Below are 6,000 nucleotides of genomic sequence, written 5' to 3' on the forward strand. Positions count from 1 at the left end.
ATGATACAGCAATTCCACTTCTGGGCATATGTCCAAAAGAACTGAAAGCAAGGTCTTAAAGAGATATTTGTACACCCCTGTTCACAGCAGCATCATTCACAATAGCCAAAAGGTGGAAGCAACTCAAGTGCCCATCAATGGATGGATGGATAAGCAAAATGTGGTATACACATACAATGGAATATTATTCAGCCTTAAAAAGAAGGAACTTCCAACACATGCTACAACATGGATGAACCTTGAGGATATTATGCTAAATGAAATAAGCCAGTTACCCAAAAAAGGACAAATATCATCTAATTCCAGTTATATGAGGTACCTAGAATAGTCAAATTCATAGAAACAGAAAGTAGAATGGCGGTTGCCAGGGAGTAGGGGGAGGAAAAAGTGGAAAATTTTTGTTTAATAGGTCAAAGTTGCAGTTTTGCAAGCTGAAAAGAGTTCCGGAGATTGGTTGCACAACAATGTGAATATACTTAATGCTACTAAACTGTAGTTTTAAAAATGATTGAGATGGTAAGTTTTATGTTTTGTGCATTTTACCATGATTGAAAACAAAATAAAAATATTACAAGGTACAGATTACGTTGAAAATGAGTTTTATATAACCTTTAAGAACAGATGATTTTTAATCTTATTTAAACTATTCCAGACAAGAGAAGAAGTTGGAAAGCTTCCTGGTTTGTTTTATGAGCTAGGATTTTGCTGATTCCCAAACCTTATAAAGATTGAATTTAAAAAGAAAGAAAAAAAAATCATAGACCAGTTTTAAGGAGTGAAATATCTGAAATAAGATATTAGCTAATTGGTTATGGGGAAAATATCAAAAGAATAATACACTGTACAGAGAAGGGTTTATTTTAACACCACAAACATGATTCAACATCAAGAAATCCACCAACGTAAGACACTACATCAACAAATAAAGGGGATGAAATATAATATAGTAATCTATGCCAAAAATCTTTCGATAAAATTCAACAAATATTGCTAATAAAATATAACAAAACATAAATAGAAGAAAAATACTTCAATTTGATAAAGACTGTTTACCAAAACCCAATAGCCATATATAAATAATGACATTCAGAAGCTATTTCCAGAGACTGGGAACAAGACAGGATGCTCATTATCATCACTATTATTCAACATTTTTTGGAGATTTTAACTAATTCAATAAGACAAGAAAATGAACTAATCAAAATAAAATAGCTGGTTTTTTAAAAAGGAAAAAATATGTTGTTTACAAATGATGTGATTACATATTAAGAAAGTCCGATGAAATGTAGTTTGAAAGCTGCTAGAATTAATTAGATAATTGGGAAGGTAGCTAAATACTAGGTAAATAGACAGAAATCTACAGTTTTTTCTAAATGCAATGATATATTAGAAATGGAAATGAAGAAACAGATCATTTGCAATAGTGAGAAAACTATAAAATACTCAGGAATAACTTTAAATCAACAACCATCAGCAAGGTAAAGGACTTCTTTGAAGAAAGTGATGGAATCATATTGAAGGACACAGAACGAGCTCTGAACATGAAGAAAGACAGCTAGGTTTCAAAGAAAAGACTTACTGTCATAAGAAGTGAATCCTTTCAACATTAATACATAGATTTTTGCAATTTCTACTAGAATCCCAAATAAAAAAGATTTTTAGAACTGTGAAAAGATTTAATTTGAAATACGTTTGAAAAATAAATATCTGAGGCTAGTTAAGAAAGCATGAAAAGAAAGATTACTTGAAAAAAACTTGTATTATTAGATAATAAAACATTCTATGAAGCCACTATGATCTGAACAGTATGGGGTAAGCCAGAGAGAGATGAATAGATCAGTGGAACAGAGAACCTAGAAACAGATCCAAATATTGAAAGGAATTTAATATATGATAAAAATTGTATTTCAATTCATAAAAAAATTATCAAATGGAACTAATATCTGAATGGACATTTCTCCAAGGAAGATATACAAATAGCGATAAACACCTGAAAAGATGCCCAACATCACGGGAAGTATATATCAAACCACAATAAGATACTACTTCACATCCACTAGGAAGCTAGAATTAAAATGTCAGATGATAGCAAATGTTGGGGAAGATGTGGAGAAATCAGAACCCTTATACTCTGCTGGCAGGAATGTAAATGGTGCAGCCACTTGGAAAACAGTCTACTAGTTTCTCAAAAAGTTAAACATCGAATCACCACATGACCCATCAATTCCACTCCTAGGTCTACAGCCAAGAGAAATGAAAACACATGTCCACACAAAAACTTGTACACGAATGTTAGACGCGTTCTTCATAATAGCTAAAAGGTGGGGGAAAACCAAATGTCCGTCAACTGACAAATGGATATTACTCAGCCATAAAAAGGAATGAAGTAGTGACACATCCCACAGAATGGATGAATCTTGAAACGTCATGCTAAGTGAAAGAAAGCAGTCACAAAAGTCCTTTTGTCAAGAATAGACACATATATAGAGACAGAAAGCAGATGAGTGCTTGCCAGGGGCTGGGGGTAATAGCGAGGTGACAGCTAAAGGGTACAGGGTTTCTTTTGGAGGTGAGGAAAATGTTTTAAAATTGACTGTGGTGATTCACCTCTCTGTGAATATACTAAAATTTATTGAATTGTATACTTTAAACAAGTGAACTGTATGGTATGTGAATTATATCTCAATAAAGTTGTTTTAAAAAATGTTGCTGCCATAATTGGTTATCCATCTTGAAGAAACAAATGGAAGGTAGGAAGATCCCTACCTCCCCAAATATAAAAGATTATGTTCCAAATGGGTTAGAGATTTTAATATAAAAATGAAACAATGAAAATATTAGAAATTTTATGAGAAAAATTGAATAGATTTGAGTAATAATAATATGAGCACACTTGGTGGGAATTAACTGCAAGAGTCACGAGGAAAAGATAGATCTCCTAAATCTGATTTTTAAAACTTCAATAGCAACAGATACCATGAACAAAGGAAAAAGAAAGATGCCTTACTAGAAAAATACTTGCAAAATATATAATAGTAAAAGGGAGAATATGCCATATATACAAAGAGTTTCTCTAAATTTTAAGAAAAAAGACAAATGCCCAAGAGAAAAATGGAAAAAGGATATGAACAGGCCTTTCCAAGAGGAGGAAATCTAAATGTCCAATAAAATGCTCACCCTCATTATTAGCTGGGAAAATGCAAATTAAAGCAAAATAAGCTTCACTACTTTGATTCATCAGATTGGCAAAAATATTTTAAAAGAGTAAAATGCTCAGATCTGCTAAAAATTTGAGAAAATAGGTACTCTCAGTTGTTGCTGAGCAAGTAACCTGACGCTATCTATTAAAGTTAAAAATGCACGTGCCTTTTGGCCCAGAAATCTTCCTTCTGGGAGTGTATTCTATGGGGGAAAATCACCTGAATATAAGGATAACTCTATGATTTCGGCATCCTTTGTGTTGGCAGAAAACTGGAAACTATTTGAACATCAATGTCAGTCAATAACTGAATAAATTGTTGCATAACCGAGCTGTAGAATATCATGCAGCGGTTAAAAAAGTGAGTTCGAGCTACAGCCACTGACTTGCCAAGGATGTCTGTGATATGCTGTTAAATGAGAAAAGTAGGTTACAGAGCAGCAAGTCATATCATTCCATTTAAAAGAAAACCTCTTGCTGTTTGGATGAACATGAAGAAAAGATGTGCAAGGCTGCCCCATTGGGGCTGTCAGAGTGGTGCCCTAGTAGATGAGAATGGAAGGTGGGGGTTAAGGGCAAGTATTATCTTTCTTCATTGTACACTTTTAGAATCTTTTCATTACTTATAATGAATAAGTAATTTGTAATTTTAAAAAATTTAGCAATAAATCAGAAAGTCATTTTTGATACTCCCTCCAGTCACATAGTCACTGCTACTGCTCTAGTCTCACTGGTCTTTTGCACACTGCTGCAAGACCTTCCTACTGGTCTCCTTGCATCCACCCCGAACCCCACCAATCCAGCCTCCATACTCCGGACACAGCCAGGAGATATTTTTAAAATGCAAATCAGATTTTGTCAACCTCCCCTCAAACCTGTAAGGGCTCCCCATTGCCCTCCTCAGAAAGCCCCCGTCCTCTGCCTGTCCCTTGGCTCTGCACGAGCTGGCCCTCTGAAGCACCTCCCATCCCTGACACCCCTCCTTGCTCCCACACTGCCACGTAGTATTGCCCTTGTCATTGTCTGAACCACTGCCTGCCTCAGGGCCTGCAGATGCGCTGTTTCTTCTGCATGGCGTGCTCTTCTCTCCTCTTCATTTGGACCACCTCTTGCTCTTCCCTTAGGTCTGGGACTCAATGTCACTTCCTTCATCGGGGTGGCCTCTTCCCGCAAGACTAGGTTAGACCTCCCTGTTACAGCCTGGCACAGCCCACTGTGCTTTTCCTCCATAGCTCTTATCACAACGATCTAGTTAATTACATAGTTATTTGTATAATTATTTCTGTGACAGGGATAAAAGAAAAACTATGAAGCTGTAAGTGTTTGCATCTTCTCCTTCAGCTGCCTGCTTTGAGAGAGAAAAGGGTCAGACAAGAAGGCCTTGGGGTCTAACTCAACTCAGATTCTGAACTTGCCCTTGCCCCCCTCACGCCCACCACCCTACCCCAAGTTGGGAGAATCTGCCTGGCTCAAATACTTCCCTCCATTCTCTTATTTATTTAGCCAACTAGCTTGTTCTGAGAACTGGTTAGGACAAAGCCCTCTGAGGTGCTGGTGAGCTTGCAGGCTTCCCCGGCCGGCTAGAGTGAGGCATGGCTGGAGTATGGCACCCTGCTCACCTCTAAATAGCTTCACTTCTGCACCTCCCACCCTTCGGAGACCCTCACCAAGGGGGTTCCCCAAGCCCCACTGTCCCCTCTGAGGCTACAAACACCGAGCAACCAAACCCCAGCCCGAAATGCAGTTTCGGAATCTCAATCTGAATCCACATTCCGCATGGATTACGGTCATCTGTTCCCTCTCCTGCCCTCCTAATCACCTGTCACTGAGCCTTAGAACGATCCTGGGCTGGGCCTCAGAGGCCGGGTGTTCCCATGTGCTCCTCAGGCTGGTGCTGGTTCCAGAGCTTTGTGGACTCTTACCGACTGGCCTGTGGGGGCTGAGCACCGTGACTCACTCCCAGGGAACAGACTGTTTCCCAACAAGCTCACCAGAGTGAACACACCCACATGCAGGTGGTCCCCTTGGAGCTACAACCGCATGTCCCAACAGCACACACATCTCAGAAGCCGTCCTCCCGGATGCTGCAGGCAGGTGCCAAGGTGTGTGGCGCTGGTTGGGGAGGCCTCTTGGTCTGCTTCCTCCACTCTCTGGGAGGGTCCTCCTGTCCCACACCTCCCCATGTTGCAAGAGGCCTAATGGGTTCCTCCTCGCCCAATGCCCAACCTGTCTGAGCCACCCTGCCAGCTCCCAAATGATACAAGTTTGGAGGAAAAAAGACCACCTGGAAGCACATAACCCTGCATGGCTGCCTCTACGGGGACCAGCTTGGGCTTCTCCAAGCCAGGCTTCGAGCCCCTGGGCTCAGGCCACCCCTTGTGGTGAGTCATAGAAATATTTGAGTCCCGTTAGGGCTGGAGGTCACAATGGGCCACCACTCAGGGCCTGTATTAGATGTGCCCAAGCCTGGCAGACTGAACCACCCACAGCCTGGGGACAGGATGCTAGTTCAAACCCTCAGAGCCTGCAGCGCTGCGCTGGGGCTGCTCAGACTTGGTGGTGACTGCTCAGGCCTGGATCCTGATTCTGGTTCTGCCTCCACTTGTGCAGATCTCAGGCAACATCCTCTTCCTGAGGGTGGTGTCCCCAGTCTCTGTTCTTCCCTCCCTCCAGGGCACACGGCTGCCCAACTGGAGACTCTTTCCCAGCTTCCCTTGCAAATAGGTATGAACAAGTTAGTACTCTCATCTGTAGGCAGGAATGATAGAAGCTACTTTTGCCTCTCTTGCTTACAAGCAAGT

Source organism: Equus caballus, chromosome 7 (assembly GCF_041296265.1).
Source record: "Equus caballus isolate H_3958 breed thoroughbred chromosome 7, TB-T2T, whole genome shotgun sequence".
NCBI lineage: Eukaryota > Metazoa > Chordata > Mammalia > Perissodactyla > Equidae > Equus > Equus caballus.